The sequence below is a fragment of the Simochromis diagramma genome, unplaced genomic scaffold, assembly GCF_900408965.1.
Source record: "Simochromis diagramma unplaced genomic scaffold, fSimDia1.1 OVJJ01000320.1, whole genome shotgun sequence".
Lineage (NCBI taxonomy): Eukaryota > Metazoa > Chordata > Actinopteri > Cichliformes > Cichlidae > Simochromis > Simochromis diagramma.
In genome coordinates, this window is record NW_024386773.1 from 10,007,074 (window position 1) to 10,026,959 (window position 19,886).

General features: G+C 38.6%; 1 protein-coding gene and 2 long non-coding RNA genes across 3 annotated transcripts in view; 1 reads left to right on the top strand and 2 right to left on the bottom strand.

Annotated features, from left to right (window-relative positions):
• The window catches only part of asic1b (acid-sensing (proton-gated) ion channel 1b), a 167,930-nt gene that overhangs the window by 120,429 nt on the left and 27,615 nt on the right, over positions 1–19,886 (bottom strand). The window lies entirely within an intron of this gene.
• Positions 7,061–11,456, top strand: LOC120718769. Its single transcript, XR_005692556.1, has 3 exons — positions 7,061–7,271; positions 7,893–7,894; positions 11,444–11,456. It is a non-coding gene; the product is annotated as an uncharacterized LOC120718769 (long non-coding RNA).
• On the bottom strand, positions 8,315–19,461 carry LOC120718767. Its single transcript, XR_005692555.1, has 3 exons — positions 19,451–19,461; positions 16,837–16,840; positions 8,315–16,057 (listed from the first exon to the last, which is right to left on the bottom strand). It is a non-coding gene; the product is annotated as an uncharacterized LOC120718767 (long non-coding RNA).

Below are 19,886 nucleotides of genomic sequence, written 5' to 3' on the forward strand. Positions count from 1 at the left end.
GACTGGTGGAAGGATTGAGAAAGCCTGATGCCTTTGAAACATACCATGAAAGAAAGTCGACTTGTTTCATATTCTTTTGTGTGATCAAACAGAGTACGTCTTAAAGGTGAGAACTCGCTCCGAGTTCAACACAAACGAAGGCAGGTAGTTATTCGCTATCTAATGGTTCATCTGCTGTAGGTGAGCGATTTAAGGTGTGCTACAATTTCGCACACAAAACCGTATGTAGAGCTTCCACACGACTCACTGGAGGCCTGGTGAATTGTTATGCAGCGTCCCCTTCATTCCAAAGGTTTAACCTCCGGGGCAGAAAATCCCCATAGACACCGTTTCAAAATTAAACCCTTAAACTTTATAACAGAAGTAAACATGTTTGGTACAAGAAGCAGTTTGGGGCTCTATAGCTCCCTTTGTGACAGTTAATCAAGGAATTTACTATATATATATATATACATCAAGTTTTTTTATTATAAAGGGTGTGCTACAGCTCTTTGAACTTCACATCACAAGTATGGTTGTGGCATTTTGGAGCATTTTTTAATGAAATGATGTGGAAATTAACATTGCTTGCTGTGCTGCGAAGTGTCTTCTGGCTATAAAAACATTAAACCACAACTACAAAGGTAGAACTGAGGCTTGTCCACAGATGAGAAGGCTGTGTCACAGACACTAATAGGTAGAAATAGAAAAATATAAATCAATATTTTATTATTAATAAAGGTCAGGGTACTTGATTTTTGTAATAATATGCTTGAGCTTTAAAAAGTGTCCTGTCCTTCCCAAAGGTAACGTTCATTTACTACATCAAAACATGTAACACTTTATTTTGGTGCCATGAATCCAAAAAAAGGTTTGACTCAATTTAATGGACTCCTTTAACAGTCTTTGCAATTTCACCATTATAAGTGATATAACTAAGAGCTGCATTGACACTTTGCACTGTGTGATCAACACATATTATGAATTACATGTTGAAGTATTGGAGAAAGATAGTTCCAAAATCAAATGTAATGTAACAATGACTTATGAAATATGTGGAGCAATGAAGGAGCTGACATTGAAAAATCTTGTCTTATCAGCTTTTGTTAAAGCCTGCAGTACTTAATTAAAAGATACAGTCAGTGTGTCACTTACAGTGCTGAGCTTAAATCTTGAGCCCCCACCCCCCAGTGATTTGTTGTCACTTGCAAAGAAAATAGAGTTTATACTATTCTAATGAGCTTAAAAGTTAATATTTGGTATGACTGCCTTTATTTTTCACCACAGCCTGAACTTTCTTGTAATTTATTTAAGTTTTCTTCAGGAAAAGTTCTCCAGGCTCCTTGAAGGGCATTCAAAGCTCTTCTTTCAATTTTTCTGCCTTTTATCCCATTCTCTGTCAAATTCATCCCACATTACTTCAGTAATGTTGAGGTCTGGGCTCTGGGGAGACCAATCCATGACTGATAGTGCTCCATTGCATTTTTTATTATTATTTCTTTTATTCAGGTATGCTTTGCCTGTATTGGCAGTGTTTTTGGGATCGCTGTCCTGCTGAAAAATTAAGCAGTTGGCAGTCAGATTCTTTCCCGATGGGTACGGAGATGAATAAATATCTCACTGTACTTTACTGTGTTCATAAGTCCATCAATTTTGACAAGAAACCAAACACCACTGGCTGAAATGTAGGCCAAACTACACCAGATCTCCGACATGGTTTACAGACACGCACTATTGTCCTAACATTTTCTCTATGGAGAGAAATTTGCCTCAAAAGTGTTATGAATGCCCATGATATGATCCACAAGGGTAAAATAGGATTTCAAAATGTATACAGTGATTTGTGTGTAACTTTTAAGAACTCACAAATGCATGCTCTAATCCACACACAAGTGCAAACCAATTTGACCACACAAATGCATTCATCCAAACAAGAATAAATAGTAATTACTTATGCCGAATTTATTAGGTTCAGCTTGACGAATCAGATAATTTTGTCTTTCAAAAACCTTTCTGTGTGTAAAAATGTCTATAACTATACATACAAACCCTCTCTAACAAAACCTTAAATTTGTTGCACCAGTTGCCTGATACGCACAGATAACTTTGCATGCCCACGTGGGGTTTGGAGACAAATCTTACACTCCAAACTTCGCACAGATCCACAAATATAAAGGTCCCAGTATAAAACTGGGATATCTGAGCTTTCACGCTAGCCCACTACAGGGAGTGCAGAATTATTAGGCAAATGAGTATTTTGTCCACATCATCCTCTTCATGCATGTTGTCTTACTCCAAGCTGTATAGGCTCGAAAGCCTACTACCAATTAAGCATATTAGGTTATGTGCATCTCTGTAATGAGAAGGGGTGTGGTCTAATGACATCAACACCCTATATCAGGTGTGCATAATTATTAGGCAACGTCCTTTCCTTTGGCAAAATGGGTCAAAAGAAGGACTTGACAGGCTCGGAAAAGTCAAAAATAGTGAGATATCTTGCAGAGGGATGCAGCAGTCTCAAAATTGCAAAGCTTCTGAAGCGTGATCATCGAACAATCAAGCGTTTCATTCAAAATAGTCAAAAGGGTCGCAAGAAGCGTGTGGAAAAACCAAGGCGCCAAATAACTGCCCATGAACTGAGAAAAGTCAAGCGTGCAGCTGCCAAGATGCCACTTGCCACCAGTTTGGCCATATTTCAGAGCTGCAACATCACTGGAGTGCCCAAAAGCACAAGGTGTGCAATACTCAGAGACATGGCCAAGGTAAGAAAGGCTGAAAGACGACCACCACTGAACAAGACACACAAGCTGAAACGTCAAGACTGGGCCAAGAAATATCTCAAGACTGATTTTTCTAAGGTTTTATGGACTGATGAAATGAGAGTGAGTCTTGATGGGCCAGATGGATGGGCCCGTGGCTGGATTGGTAAAGGGCAGAGAGCTCCAGTCTGACTCAGACGCCAGCAAGGTGGAGGTGGAGTACTGGTTTGGGCTGGTATCATCAAAGATGAGCTTGTGGGGCCTTTTCGGGTTGAGGATGGAGTCAAGCTCAACTCCCAGTCCTACTGCCAGTTTCTGGAAGACACCTTCTTCAAGCAGTGGTACAGGAAGAAGTCTGCATCCTTCAAGAAAAACATGATTTTCATGCAGGACAATGCTCCATCACACGCGTCCAAGTACTCCACAGCGTGGTTGGCAAGAAAGGGTATAAAAGAAGAAAAACTAATGACATGGCCTCCTTGTTCACCTGATCTGAACCCCATTGAGAACCTGTGGTCCATCATCAAATGTGAGATTTACAAGGAGGGGAAACAGTACACCTCTCTGAACAGTGTCTGGGAGGCTGTGGTTGCTGCTGCACGCAATGTTGATGGTGAACAGATCAAAACACTGACAGAATCCATGGATGGCAGGCTTTTGAGTGTCCTTGCAAAGAAAGGTGGCTATATTGGTCGCTGATTTGTTTTTGTTTTGTTTTTGAATGTCAGAAATGTATATTTGTGAATGTGGAGATGTTATATTGGTTTCACTGGTAAAAATAAATAATTGAAATGGGTATATATTTGTTTTTTTGTTAAGTTGCCTAATAATTATGCACAGTAACAGTCACCTGCACACACAGATATCCCCCTAAAATAGCTGAAACTAAAAACAAACTAAAAACTACTTCCAAAAACATTCAGCTTTGATATTAATGAGTTTTTTGGGTTCATTGAGAACATGGTTGTTGTTCAATAATAAAATTATTCCTCAAAAATACAACTTGCCTAATAATTCTGCACTCCCTGTATTATCAGAGAAGATTACCAAAGTGTTATCCCACATTACCTGAATCATATCTATATTCAAAATATACAGAGATTAGTTAGCATATACTCACACCAGAGGATGATCCACAATGATGTACAACCACGGTGTTCCCTCTCCAGCTGTGCACTGACTTTTCACAACAGGCTACAGCTTAGTGTCTATAAAAAGTATGGTTAAAAGTATGTTTTACTATGCTCGCTTTGTTTTAAAAAACAAACAAACAAACAAAACAAAAAATCCATTTATCCAGCTTACATTTGTGGATCTGTGTGGAGCTGACAGTGTAAAATTTGTCTCAAAAGTCCAAATCGGCATGCAACGTGATCTGTGCATATCAGGCGACAGGTTCACATGCATGTAACGTTTTGTAAGTGAGCCAGAGGGATGTTACTCATAGTTTTAGACATGTTTGTGCACAGAAAGGTTTTTGAAAGGTAAAGTTCTCTCTGATTCGTGAAGCTGGACTTCTTTTTTCTCATCCACTTGTCCAATTTCCTAATTTCTTTCCCTCAATTGTACACCATGCCAAGATATGCCTTTTTGGCTAATAGCTCTTTAGGAATCACCTTGTTGTTGATAAAACAATTTTATTCCTGTCAAATGGTCTCATGGTTATTATTTTTTTTGTAGATTAATCTAAAAAAAAGGTACAAATTAATTGCAAAAGGCTGCTAGTAGAATCGATTTTAATTTGGGGGGTTTTTTTGGGGTTTTTTTTGCCAAGTTACTTATCCGTAGACACAACTGGTTTATACCTTAGGTGCCTTTTTATTGGTTGAATGATTCATAAGTCAGTGTTAAGTAGCATTGCTAAAAAACAACACCAACAAAAAGAACATTCCTCCTGAAAATGGTCAGGTCCTAGCATTGCTCAAGACCACATTAAGAAATGACATCACGGTCTTGCTCCTTGGAAGAAAAATTCTAAGAAATGAAAAGTGACACAAGACTTTTGCTAAGTACTGTATGTCAAACACATTTCTTTTTCACTTCATTTCATTGTCCTTTTATCACATGTCTTATCCTTTTAGCCATAAACCTGGTATACTTCACACACTGACAATTATGAAAATATACCTTCATATCATTACAGTTTCTTATATCAAAACTAAATGAAGAGCAGGTTTAAAAGCATGTGACTATATACTAACCCAGCAATACTGACTCTTTCATATACCAATAAGAGAGATTAATGCATTCATGATTTATTTCAAATAAGTTTTCACTCTCCCCACTTCCCCCAAAGTATTTACTTTTAGCTCTGCTATGGAAGTTCCTCTATTTCTCACAGTATCTTTAAATATTCTGCACAGGACATATCAGTTTGTTAAAGTCAGTGCAGAGAGGTGTAGAGAGCAGTAATATGTGCAGAGTACATAACAGCTACATTTCTCCTAATCAAGAACTATGGCGCAGTCATGAGATAATTTGCTTTCTTAGTTTGTCTAATGAAAAAATAATCACATGATGAGCCTCAACTCTTATTTTGTGTTCCATATAAAGCTACAAGGGGCAACATAAACACTGTAAACACCGCAGCGACCTGCATGAGCACCGTAATTGTGAGAATTTTAGCATGCTGACATTAGCATTTAGCTCAATGCTGTGCAAAATCACAGCTTTACAAATGTTTACACAGGGAGATTTAGAAATGGAAATGTGAATAGTACAATGCTTTAAAAAGTGATACAGAAGACAATCAATGCTTGAGAAAATCTGAAATACTGAAAAACCTAGCTCCTTTATGCCTCCTACATTATGTGAATATTAATCCATATTTTTTTCAGCTGACAGCTTACCCAGATTTCATCAGCCTATTCAAAGTATGTTTACCCTCCCACTAAACACACAATACACCAAGTCACAAGAAGAGCTGCTGTCAATATTTACCATCTTTTGCTGGAGAATGTCAATATTAATTTTAAATGAAATGATTTTAATTAGGAATGACATAGAATGAGCTTACACAATAATACAGTGTGATATTTCTGCACTTATGGAAAAAATGTGCACATGTGCTCAGTACTTATAGAGCTGAAAAAACCCGAAACACTACATGTAAGGCAAGAACATCTGTGTTTTTGTGTACGTGTATATGTACACAGGCTGGGCCTCTGTCTGAATGAATGAAAAAATAAGCATATTCAGACTATGATAGGTATCAACAGTGTGATCTCACCATAGTCTTATAGTCTTCTGGGATATATTTGGCTTTGTGCAAAGACAGAGGAAGCCAGATTCACAAACACACATACGCACACACACACCATCTGGAGAAATGCCTGTGAGCATCCATCCATGCAACATCACTATCTCGAATGGGATATTTTTCAAAGATAATTTCAATGATCTAAAATGCAATTAGTGGTAATAGCATCTTACATGACAAATTATTTCTCTAACATTCACTTAATATAAAACCTAACCTACAGCCTTTTTGGTGTCAAACAACCCTCATTACAGTTAATACATAGGAAGTGCACATGAGATTTGATGTAATGCTCTCGTGCCTTTATCGTACCCCATGTCTCTTTACAGAATTAAAACAAAAAAGGTCAAGAACGGGTATAAAAAATGTGAAGAATGATAACAACACTCAGAGAGCAGCAGATTGGAGAAGTGTAAAAAGACAGAAGCAGTGGTGGGAGAAGTTCCCTGACATTTCTCTAGTATTTGCTGCCTTTGGGACTTTTAAAAGGAAAGAGGGATATTTCACTTGCACTCACTCAAAGGAAGCAGTTTGCCACTTTTTCTCCAATACTAGGTCACTTCAGTTACCAAAAGCCAACCAGTTACAAATCTTTCTTCCATAATAAGGCAAAAAAGACAGAAAATAGAAATCGCAATTCAGATAGGAAGAATTTTCACACTACTTTTACTTCACGTTCAAGGTTAAACTGTGTTTATTTTAGGTTAACTGTTTAGAAGTTGTGTCAGAATTTCTGTTAAAATTCTGTGACTGGTTAATAGTCTGTAAAGGAGTCCCCATATTTTCTATGCATATTGAGTATGCATAGAAAATTACATGTTTGAAGACAACTGCTTAGGCATTTACCCCTTCAATCACAGGCTTTTATTATGCACACTGTATTTTACATTCTATTTGTTGTTATCATTGTACAGTGGTCCCTCGCTATAACGTGGTTCACCTTTTACCGTCTCGCTGTTTCGCAGATTCTTTTTGCATGTTTTGCATGTCAATCAATCTCGTGCCGTGTCTCCTATCAGTACAGAACGCGTTCAGCTTGTCAAGTTTACATAAATCTTTGATCGCTAGCAGTGTGACTCTGAAGTGCTGTACTGTATGTTTGTAGGTTTTCTCCCCAACAAACACAACACTGTCGACAAAACGTTTTGCACCGTCAAAGGCACCTGCGGGTGCCTTTGGTTTAATTCTATAATACTAGACTTATTTTTCTATGAAGGTTTGAACTTTGAGAGTGTTTAAACATGAGAGAAGAGTGTGAAAAAGTTCATGCATGTGTAGTGAGGGGTTTTACAGCCTTAAAACATCTATAATAATTGTAAAAAATAATGTTGGCTACTTCGTGGATTTCACCTATCGCGGGTTATTTTTAGAACGTAACTCCCGCGATAAACGAGGGACCACTGTATAACAGGCGACAGCATAATATAGTATCGGCTTTAATGCTACCTAAACAGATACAGAGTTTTACAGAGAACAGCACACGACTAAAAATAAATAAAAGATAGAGTATGTGTTATGTGTTATGTGCAAGACACAAGGGAACAAGTACTCTCATCATTCTCTGGTGGAAGATGAGTTGTTGAATTTTATTCCCATTTTTAGATATCAATGGACATGTCATGGGTGTCAAGATACTCCTTTCCTTCTTTTTTCCTTTAGAGCCGAGCGGCAAAACGGAATAGATCGCCCCACCTATGTAGTGAAAATATTGTCAACCTGGGGAAAAAAAGAATGTATATTTTCCCCATAAAGAACATTTATATTGGAACCATTTTAACCAGGCTAATCCTTTTGCGGGCGACTGAAATGAATGATAAATTGAAATCCATAACAGTGTGGAAAATCAGCTTGACGCCGCTTTTTATATCTGCCTTTCCATGTTATACATGACTCAGCTGTTGAGTTACACTGTAGCTCTTAAACACACTTCAGATTCAAATGCAATTTTAAAAAAAAAAACTTCTAATATAACTCATGTTCTTTATGTATCACTCTTGTCCATAAACAATATGCTCGCTGTGGTATTCTGAAATATGATGCCCGAGCAATTTCACACCTCAGAAAGAAAGCTGCAGGATGTTAACAGCAATGTTAGATGTTGTTGAAGATATAGCCACAATTATTAAAAATCATCAACACAAGCAATTTAGTTTACAACACAACTAACCAATCTAATCAAATGTGCTAATACAAGCATGTCGGGCATAAAGCCTTGGAAAATGTTGATATGCTGATATGGTGTCAGTCTCCAAAACCTCTTTGAAAACCTTTACCCATTCTAAGTGAGTGGGAATGTGTGGGAGGGAAGCGTTTTCTCATGCTGACCTCTGAGAGTTTGCTGACACAACCCTCAGAGGGTGAATACCAAATGCTCTTGCTGCAGGCAATGCTCTATAGGTTCATGTCCTCCAAAGCCCATTTCCTGCCTCCTTTACCCCCTGCATCTTCCCCTGCCGCTCGTGTTCACTGTAACACAAAGACGACGGGATTTTAGCCACAGGATAAGGCCTGGTTGGCAAACAGCAGCCAAAGCTTGACCACTGTGCTGCTTTTCTTAATGCATGCTTTACCATTTTAAGTGGCTAAGTCAATGTGTTTGGCAGTACTCCAGGTTCACAACGTGGCACAAGCCAAATAACCTCTTAAGGCTGATCCCTTTGCTACGTTGTTGCATCTGTGTTGTTTCGCTGTACAGGCTGTGGGTGTGACAGTGGCTGAGAAGTGATGAGGGGGGACATCCACAGCAACCCCCCAGGGCTCATGCTGAAGCTTTATCTTTGCCTAAGGCAGGCCAGTTCAGCTGAGAGGACGTACTCGAGGAGCCAAATGAAATAAATCACTGGATATTGGCTTTGGCTTTATAGACATAGCCAGGGCTTGGTACAAGTGTGCCTGTCTGAAAAGGTCAGTGGTGCAAATGCTTTGGCTGGAGGGGGCTAACACAACTTGTCCCCCTACTACTTTGAAGACCTGAGGATCAAAAGGCCACGGTTACATCACAGTTTACTAGCACCACACGAAGTGACTGTTTGAACGTGTGTGTTTGTGTGTGTGATGATGAGTAGGCATCTGAGTGTCTGAAATGTAATCCCAGCATCGTGGGCGTAGACTAGAGGTTTGAGACAGGCATTACAGCATATTTTTATTCAGTGCCAAGCTATATTACCATCCACTTGCTGTCATTACAATAAAGAGGTACAAAAATAAACGACAACCTGAACAAGCTGTGTGTAATGAAACCCTCCTCAGAAACACTACAGGGTAAAGTTTCCGTTTTTGAAGGAAGAAATCCTAAATCCGGCCTAAAGCCGGATCAAGTGGCTTCGCCTCAGTTCTTCCTGAAATGTGTTCTATTCTCAGAGGGTCAAACTCTCTTCCACAAGTTTGGGAATTAGATGGTTTAAGTCATCCTCAGGGCCAAATTATCAGTTCTTACACCTGACCAGCAGTAACCACAGGCTAATAGGCAGAACATTTTTATACCGAGACAAGAGCTATGGAAAGAAAATGAACAGAGAACAGGAATGTGTCCAGGTTCATGCAGTAGAAATGCTGCCAGAGGACAAAAATGAGAAGGATGCCTTCTTAATCTCCCTTTAGCCCTTCCTTGGATCTCACAACATGATCTGGAATGATATGATGACATGAAAATTGAGGATTATTATGTGAACCACATAATGTATAACAGCCATATTGTGATGCTTGTGCAAACCCAGCTACACAAACTAAAGAAGTGTCATATACAACAACCAAGGATGGGAGGGGAGGGGAGAGGAAAGGATGAAAGCAGTGCATGAGGTGAAAAAGACACATCAGGAGTAGAAGATGACCTAGGACCTCACAACTATCTCTTTTGCATCTCAATCACGCTGTTACATGAATATCAAAGCAGAGCTCTTGATGGACAACCAGGATGAAAATTAAAGATAGAGGGAGATCTGTGCAGTAATGATGAGGGAGGAAAAAGGGGAAAATAATTGCAGATGCATCGTTTTTGAAGATCAAGAGAGAGAGAGAGAGAGAGACGAACAACCTTCTGGCTGCTTCACCAGACCAATGTAAGCAATCTTTACAGAGTATCTGGGGACAGACACATGCAAATAAACTTTTCATCTATTGCATGTTCTGTTTAGGATGTTTCTTCAGCAGTACATATTTAAACAGGAAGCATGTTCACTGATAAACATGATCCAAATGTGATAGATGAGCTGCTTCTTAGCCTTTTTTAAATCTAACTTGAAAAGTCAAACATTTAGACAACAAAAAACATGAACACCTTGCCCTTTGTGGGCAACTCTACTCGACTAATTGCGTTTAGTGCCTTCCTCTAAGACGTCTCAGTGGTAGATGATCATTTAAAGGAATGTGTTCTCTTGCCATGGGTTTCTAAGCCAGACAGTCGATCTCACTAGTGACCACAGCCTTATTATATTCACCTCTTGGCCTCTCACTGCCTCATTATATCTGTTAGAGAATGAAAATCCCCACTGAAACCAACAGACTTCTCCTTGGGGAGTCATTTCATCAAAGCTCATCTGAAGTTAAATATCAATGACTGCATGTTGGAATGCACATAGAGAGATGAAAATCCACTTACACCAGTAATAACAGCATTAAATTAGTGATGGTATGAGAGAGATGTCATTTCAGTCCACCTTACTCCACTGCACCGTCCTTGTGTGACCCATCATCCCTTTAATAGTAAAACCAGCCTCATCATTCTCTTTTTTGTGAGAAAAGGATGAATAAAAACGAGAGCAAAGGGCCAGTAAATATTCTCATAAATGAGATTTGATTTTGCTCTCCCCTCCTTCATTCTTCCCCGTTAATTAACATTAACTTCTTCTCCCTTTTCTTCCTATTCCTATCTCACAGTCTCAGCTCCGTCTGGCCCGTGTGACACAAAAGGACACCATAAAAAGTCCTTAGTGTTCGCACCAGTGCGCACGAAGATCATATCGGGCCGCACCATAAAGAAAGGCACCAGCACCAGGCTGTCGCTCTCGTAGCACCACAGCCCAATGCAATTATCAGTCAGCGGTGATAATAGAACTCATAGGGAGGTGTAATGGCTTTTAGATTTGCACCTCATCATCATCGTCATCACAGCCAGAGCTCGGGCAAGCTAAATGCATTACCATTCCCTACTATATCTATATAGACTATACATATATACCCTACTGTGAGAACATTGTTTCTCCCTTTATCTTTGCCATTTTCCATCTCATCTTACATGTTTTTTGATAAACATTTGAACAACTACAAGTTACTGTCCAACACACAGCACACACACAGAAATTATCGTTCTACTTCTTTCTAATACACAGACAGCGCTTACGCTGATACAATCGTCCAGATTGAATGCAAAGTCTTAAGAGTGGTTTGTTGATAAATGCTGAAAACATGGAAAATAAATGATACTGTATGCAAAAAGCTGACCTCGGAGCAGAGAAGTGAATGAAAACATTCATACAATAGGCTTGTATTGTTTGCTCATTATTTGTTCATTTGCAACACAGTCTATTAACTGTAATGTGGAAAACAAAAAAAAAAAGCCAGTTTTTTTTGTGCCCAAGCAAAAATCATAATCCTTCCTTTCTTTGGAGGGATTATGATTTATGTTGGAGCTTTCAGTTTTACCATTTGATGGAAATTGTGTATACAAATTGCATGTATACCACATCCAAATTGTGCTTTAATACTTATTCAGTATTCGGTACAAAAATAAAAAATGGTTGGTTATATATCTGATACGATTCTCTCTCACAAAAAACAAAAACAAATAATTGAAGAAAGCAGTATATATAGCATATAATTGAAAATTAGTAATAGTCCAATATTCTGTCTTTTTCTTTTTTGTTTCCTTTGCTTTTTTACCTTTAATGGCTCCAAAACCAATGGAACGCTCACTGGAAAATAGTGTAAATGTAAAACCATCACAATTTCATGTAATAACCTGCTGTGAGAAAGCAGTGGTATTCCTGCAATGCAAAGGATAAAAATGTGAAACACAAACAAAAAGTGATGGGAACAGCCTTAAAAATGAAGGTTTGCACATATAAAAGTCCATTTTCAGCAGAAAATCCAACTAACTGCCTGGCAAGTGCCCGGTCCTCCTAAACTGCATTCTCCTAAACACATTTTCCCAGATTACACATGTTTGTAATGTTTTGCAGCATATCTTCCTCATCCATGCACTTGGTTTCCTAATGTTGTCTTTTCAATCAACCAATTATGACTACCATTAGCTCGGAAAGATGAGCCTGTGTAGAAATTGGGGAGAAGCTTTTCACATGGGGAAGTTTAAGAATGAATCCATTTCAATCCAAACTAAGATCTATCCCTGAACCTAGCCAAGTAGTATTTGTGCTTAACACACCGTAAACAAACAGTCAAAACCCAAATCACTAAAGTCTTATTGATTCCATCAACCCACCTGCCTCTTTCTGTAGGCTTTCTGTCTTAAACTAAAAAGAGTATGGTAGAAGTGAAAGTGATTTTGTCTTACAGAACCTGAGAAAGACATTTAGTAGACTGTGATTTTTAAGCTACAGCAGGGTTGGCTGTAAGTGGAGAACAGCTAAAGGAGTATGAACTTTAGGGTGAATAGGACTGCACAGCCAGAAAGTGCAACAGAAAGTGCAAGTACATTATGAGAGAGTGGAAGGAGCAGAAAGACAAGAGGGGAAGGAAATGGAGCGACAAAAAAGAAAATGGATAAGGATTTAAAATCGGATGAAAAGAGGAAAGAATAGTGGGAGCAGAAAATGGAGGAAGGTGAAGAAGCAAATGGACAGGAGGAAGGAACGTAATCAAAAGTGAGCAGAGGGGCAAGAAATCTGAAAAAAGGAAAGAACTGATACAAGTGAATTTATCACCCCAAGGAGCAGAGGATAAGAAGAGTAAAAAGAAAAGACAGCATAAAATAAAGACAGGGAGAGAGCGAAGCTGAATAAAGGAATATCATAAGCCATAAAAGAAGAGGTGGTCGTTGTGGGAAATGTCACTGATTTTGTTTTATTAACCACTAGCCACAAATATAGTAACTGTGAGAATATTTTTTGTTTCATTTCACACAGGAAGCATGTCTCACACGCATCTGCTATGTGTGATATGAACGTTGATCAATACAGGTGTCTACAACACCAGTGTGCCTGCTTAACACTGCACCTGATCAGCACCTCCTGTGTAGAAACACAGATGGAGCCCACAGCGATTCCCTGCTAAACATGCGGCTTACACCACATTTACTGTGTTGACGCTATGTAAGCAGGGAGGCGTGTTTAGACTGGATACAAGACACAACTGGCCCCAGAGCTGCATTAAATAGAGTCAATTAAGGCAGACGTATAGGTGGACTCCAGTTATTCTTCTTTGGTGTTCTGGTGTGTGATTATCATCATTTTTTGTATTAGAAGTTTAGGTTACAATTTAGCACTACATTATTTTTAAAAGCTGTGGAAAGAAAACACAACACCATTATTTTGATGCGAGGAAGAAAATAAACCAAAGGCTGAAGGTTTTGCTTAGGAACTGAACTGCACCAACTCTTGTCAAGTCAGCTTTTGCACTTTTTGCTGCATGTCAGTGGTGCTAACCTCCAAAGTATACTGGCTATAAGGAGCCTCAACATCTAAACGATTTGTATGCCATCATTTATGCCAAATGACTGATTTTAACAGTGATTTAGTACCTTGGCCCAGAGAGATCAAAAGCTGCAGCTTCAGAAAGCACAAGCAAATAGAACAATGCTGCAAAACCACACAACCACAAGGAAGTTGAATAAAACACAATGGAAAATAAGTAAAAGCTCACTTATTTTTTGAGAGACAGATTAGCTGCAGAAGGGACACACTAAGAGTAAACAGCTAATAGCAAACATGTATCTACAGTATTATATAAATTATGTGAATAAAATATGAATTACCTTGCATCTTTTTCTCCCTCACAACACCGATGAATCCTCCGCTTCTCTTAAGCTCAGTTGCAATCCTTCACATGTTTTGGTATCTGTCACTTCCGCAGCTGGTCCATCATTTTATCATCTCCCCAAAAACACTTTTATTCTGTTTTTTATACTTTTGCAGCATTTTTCTTTTTGCTGGTGTTTTCCTACTTTGCACTGCATTTGACTTCTTAGGCCCAGCACAGTTTAGAGTGAAACATAATCTCAATTAGGGATGTAAGAAAATATCGATACAACGAAATATCGCGATATTTCGCGCAATGATACTGAATCGATATTTAAAATCACTGTTATCGATTTTCTTAATTGAAAAATTACATGCATTTACTGTTTATTTCTTTTGTATGTTGGAATTCAAACTCCGGCCACTGGTTTGCAGTTTTCACCGCCTTTACTATGACGTAAAAACGAGGTCTCGCGATAACTGTAGAAGCGTCTAGTTTGCCAAAAGAACGAAGTAGAACAGTCAGTGGACGTGTGTGATGCTAGCTAACTGATGATTGAAGAGGAGAGGATACAGCCGGCCCCCGCAGCTTTCAAAGCTGATGTGTGGACTTATTTTGGATTTAGGACAAAAGAAGGCAGTAAAGACTATGACAAGAGCTATGCAGTCTGTAAAATCTGCACCGCCAGAGTCAAATATTCCGGTAACACAACAAATTTACGAACACACGTGTCTAGACACCATAGCGACGTAGCGTCAAATGCTAATTTTAAAACGAAACGAGGTGATCCCTCTCAACGGACAATTGAAGAAGTTAACTTTTCGAAACTACCAGCAACTTCAACTCGTGCAACAAAAATAACGCAGTCAGTACTTGTTTTTATTTGCAAAGACATGCGCCCTCTGAGTGTTGTGGAGAATAAAGGATTTCGTAATATGATTAAAACGCTGGAGCCCCCGTTACACCGTTCCTTCTCGACAACACATCACGGACATCGCTCTGCCAAAGTTGTACCAAGAAGTCAAAGCGACAGTGCTGGACTCTCTCAACTCGGCTGAGACAGTTGCTCTGACGTGCGACGCTTGGACTTCGAGAGCCACTGAATCGTACGTAACTGTTACAGCACATCACATAACGGACCAGTGGAACCTTCAGTCTCATGTACTACAAACCCGAGCCATGCATGACAGTCACACAGGTGAGCACATTGCAGCGTTACTAACTGACGCTGTGGCTGAATGGGGATTGAACGCAAGGGACCTTGTTGTTGTTACCGATAATGCACCAAACATGGCTCTCGCGGCTAGACTTGCCTCAGCTATCCAAAGTAGCAAGGAGTTTCCTATGCATTCTTGGAACAAGTGTCTCTGCAGAGAGAGTTTTCTCCTCTGCAGGAGACATAGTAAATGCACAGAGAAGTGTCCTGAGAGCTGACCATGTCGATCAGCTTGTATTCCTGCACAAAAATCTGGAAATTGAAAAATAAACACTGAGAAAACACTACACATGTAAAATCTCTGATATGAGAATGTTTGACATTTTGGTTGAGTCTCATAAGCACTTATTTAGATGAGTAAATTCCTTTTTTCAGGTTGTACTAAAAGTGTTCCATTGATGGACACTGCAGAGCTGTACTTTATTTTATTAACACTTAATTGTAATAGCACTTTACATTTTTTGTTAATGTTTACTTGGATGGATTCTTCAAGCAATTTCATTTTTGATTTATATTTGTTTATGTTAAGGTCACATAAAAAGTACTTTGTTTTGATGCTCCATAGAGCAGTTTTTGGATAAGTATTTTACAATCATAGTACTTAGAAAGACTTCAGTGTTACATGTTTACTTTTTTCATGTTAAAAAATACTTGATATTTCAGTAAAGTAGTTTTTGTTTGTTTATTTGACATGACTTCTAATAAGGCAGATGTTAATTTCTCCATTCATTTTGAACTTAGAGTGTTTTTGTTTCAGATGTTTCATGTCAAGCATTAAATAGTTTGGACTGTTTACTTGAGTTTTCCTAATTAACTTTAGTCCTACTAAACACAAATATCGTCTGGCTTTTAGTATTGCAATATATCGTATCGTCTACCCTGTATTATGATACATATTGTATCGCCAGATTCTTGCCAATACACACCCCTAATCTCAATCATTGGTTTTGTTCATTTTTGTGCCTCACTTTAAACATTTTGATGTTTCTGTAATATGTTGGGGAACCAGGACTCACTGTTGACAAGTAGGGTACTTCATGCACTTCAGGACATTTTATGAATGACTGACAAAATAGAATTTGATGAATGCTACTGCACTGCAGCAGCAGACCTATTGGCAGGGAATACATGTAGAATCCATGGCTGAACAGCTGACTGGGAACCACCTAACAATTCAAGCTACTATCAAAGCTGGAGCATCCATGACTACATCAGGAATACGCCCCCATCCCCAAGATGAGTTACTCCAGGATTACCTCAGGCAGCTGAAGACAGATGGTGATAAGAAGGAAGTACTGTGGAAGACCAAAGGCCCGACATGCTTCTGTATAATACAAGAACATCTGTGCTGCATATGGATTATAAGTCCCCGATGTCTCCTCTGTTGCAAGAAGAAAAAAATGTTGCAGCTTCATGTAAGGCCTTGCTTTTTCACATCATAAAGTCTCCCTTTATGTCAGAGAGCATGTAAGCGATGCAGCTGTGTTGCTAGTAAATATCCAAACTGCTAAGCTGCGGTCGTATCTCAGCTGGAGAGGCTGGATTCTAATTACAGGACTGTGGGGTAAATCTGGTCCCGGGTGGCTAATGTTGCAAGGCTCTTGGCTCAAGCAGCAAAGAAAAAGGCAACCCTGGGGGATGAGGGATGGGTTAGCTATAGTTTTATGCAAGTGTAACTCTTTGGGCATACAAGGGGCCAGATAAATTAATACTTCACTGCAGGATTGGGTTACAGGCTTTATTGTGTTACAGACACAACAATAGACATTGCATTGACATGCATTCTTTGTGTTATGGTGTAAAACTTGTTATGTAATCACAGGAGTTTGGTGTCATTATTATCAAACAGATTACATTGACTGTGCTGTCATATCCTAACACTGTCTAAATACAGCACACAAGCAGACAGACACTTGGATGTGTTCGGCTGTCAGCTTGTTTGAACTGACCTATCGGGAAACCTATTTCCTCCAGCTAACCGATCGACAAATTACATGTAAAGTATACCAAGAACACTTCTATTAGAATGGATGACTGCATTCTTTAGCCCCAGAAACTTCATCACCTGCTCAAACACAACTTGATTAACAACAAAAGCGTAAGAGGATTCAATGAAATGTGATACCAACCACTTTGTCAAAGCTGCAATTTACCATCTATGTACCCACTTATCAGCCGCCAGCGTTCAATACACAGAAGAAAGAAACATGACATTGGTTCCAATCCAAATCTTGTGTCAATTAGCTAACCTCTAAATGCATCATTCATTTTCAACAATCTTGTTTTCATCTACCAGATGAGCTGTTTAATTGCCTATTATGGTGTCTTTGCAGAGAAGTGGGAACTCGTATTTCCCCCATGTGTGTTGGGTGAGGTGATATTGATGTGCGTGTTCGGTGTCAGAGTGCTGGATCACATTTTCCCTAACTGACGCTTAATAGTTGCAGCAGACACAAAGATATACATGACACCCAAGTGTACCATAAAGTCTAAAACATGCCTTCTTTAGTAAGGACACAAGTCAGGGCCTGATGCAAAGACGACTTCTGTTTCACCGAAACAGTTTGTTATAATAGGAATAATATTTAAAAGACTTTTTCGATGTGAGGAAAAACAGTTCATGGCAGGATTAAGTTTCTCAGTCCTAATGTTTTAAAGGCTCCTCTGGTGAATAGCTAGAATATTAAGGTGTAAAATTGTCTGATTTTAGTGATGAGGTGCTTGAGCGAAAATAATAAAGCACAATTTAATTTTAGTCTACATATAATCTGCACCCAAACAGGGAGCATTCATTTTTTCCCTCTGCTGTCTGAATGATCTATACATTTTGCCACTTAGTTTTCGACGCTGCATCGACATTGATTATTGCTGAAAAAGCATTACTGCCTTTTCTGACACTTAGGAAAGTTTATCCATTAGCTCTTAAAAGCACAGCAATGATATGAGCAATTTATCAAAAATGTCTTGTGCGCAACAACAATGACAACAACTATATCGCTATCTACAAAATACTGAATGGCAACCTTTATTTGAGAATGTATCAAACCTAAAACCTTATGCTTCATCCACATTTAAAGTGAAGCTACCTATTCTGCTTGTATAGTCCTCTAAATGTATTACCTATCACTTCATACGTCAGTCCTCTCCTTTGTTATTTGCTTAAATTACTCACCTTAAAGTTGAGATTAATTTAAGTGGACTCCCGCTAACTTTGAGTCACAGGCAGTTATTTTGCCTGTCATCACACAGTCTCCACATTTAATAGACTTTACAGGGTTTCTGGTTACTACATCAGTTTTAGCCTCTTGCCTATGTGTACATCCCTTTATAGAACAACTAACATTTTTTTTTAAATTGTGTTTATGCAGTATATCGTCTATCTGATTTTTTTAGTTGACTGTTAAGTTGTTCTTTTTCTACACTAATGTGTGACCTCCAACTTTTATTCACTATTCTCTAACAAAGCCCATTATGCTTTCCCTAATCCCACAACTCTGTCCATTAAAGGGGAGTGGGACACAAACCACAGTAACCGCTGGAAATTTACTTTAAGTAAATCCACCACACCCCTTGAATTCCTCTGCAAAGTCGTGGCTGTAATTCTTAGTAAATATAAGAATATCACACCTCTTACACTGAAAGAAAGGTTTGTCAGTCTACATGTCAAATAAAAAAAGACAGAAGCATTTACAAAAAGGATATACAGTGTGAGCAGTATTTGTTGAGCCATATGATAAAATTTGTTGTTGGTTTGTTGCAGTGCAGCTCAACATGACCCCTGGCATCTTTTGACAACACACGTATGTTTTTCAATCATCCTGTCAAATCCTCCTTCTCTCCTTTTGATAATATAAAACTCTACTTAGCATTTCTTTCTCTTCTGTCTTTTTATATGCAAATCTTTTCTGAAGAGACGCATCACACAGCTCTACCGAATCCTAGATTTCCTGAAATATCCATTTTTTTATAAAATAAAATGAGAAAGACTGCACAGTTTTGTTTTGCTTATTATTAATATTTTTTTAATGTTTTAAGATTCCTTAATTCATCCATCACACAGTATATGTGACCAATATATGTGATGCAGTTTAACTATTCTTTCTGAAGCAGTCAGACCAGCTAATGGTAAAGTTAACTTTAGTTAACTGAGTTTAGAAGCATAACGGAGGCAAATCAAGATAATGCTCATATCTAACAATTCTGTCGAGAATTGTGGGTCACTCTGCCACTTTCAACCAAGTTTAGGTATTGCGAATTGATACTTATCATTTCTTTACCAGTGCTGTGCAAGGTCATAGCTGGATTCAGTCTGGAGATGTCTCCTACACTAAATGCTAAACGAAGTGCTTAGAGTGTTTGGAGTCAGTGAGTGAACACCTGGGAGAGGATATTGATTTTAGCAACATTTGACATTTCTTCACTATACTGCGCAAAAGCAAAGAGGTGTTTACTTCTGTGAAACACCTCTTGTGAAATTGTTTTATAAACATTTTATAACACCATTTCTGTCTTGAAAATCCCTGTATTCCCATGATACAACATTTATTAGAACTTATAGTGCACTTAGTAAAATAAAGACAATATTCAGCAGTGTGGAAGGAAAAGAACAAGCTTTCATAGCGACTGAATTGTGTACATCGCTTTAAAAAAAACTATCATAGTTATGAGATAAAAATAGAAAATCTATTTGAACCCTTACTCGGGGCAAAAATATGTGCTTTAAAATGGTCTGAGGGTGATGACATCCTGCCATCACTGATGA